This window comes from Penaeus monodon, chromosome 31 (genome assembly GCF_015228065.2).
Source record: "Penaeus monodon isolate SGIC_2016 chromosome 31, NSTDA_Pmon_1, whole genome shotgun sequence".
NCBI classification, from domain to species: Eukaryota; Metazoa; Arthropoda; class Malacostraca; order Decapoda; family Penaeidae; genus Penaeus; species Penaeus monodon.
The window spans coordinates 26243874-26244100 of record NC_051416.1 but is presented as its reverse complement, the minus strand read 5'-3'; positions in this window follow the sequence as shown (position 1 = coordinate 26244100).

Here is a 227-nt window from a genome sequence, read left to right as displayed (position 1 = left end):
CAAGTAACAGACACACGGGTTTATCAGCGATTGATTCCATAATGAAAACCAATCACAGCAGCATCAGACTGACCATCCACTATACGAGCGATGCGCTTTTTGCCTTTTGATAATATTATGGAACCATTTAACAGATATGTGCTAAATGGAGATTTAGCTTTTGAATCAATGGCCAAGGGTAATGGTTCAGATTCATTCAGCGGTGATGGTGGGTGAATTACGCACTG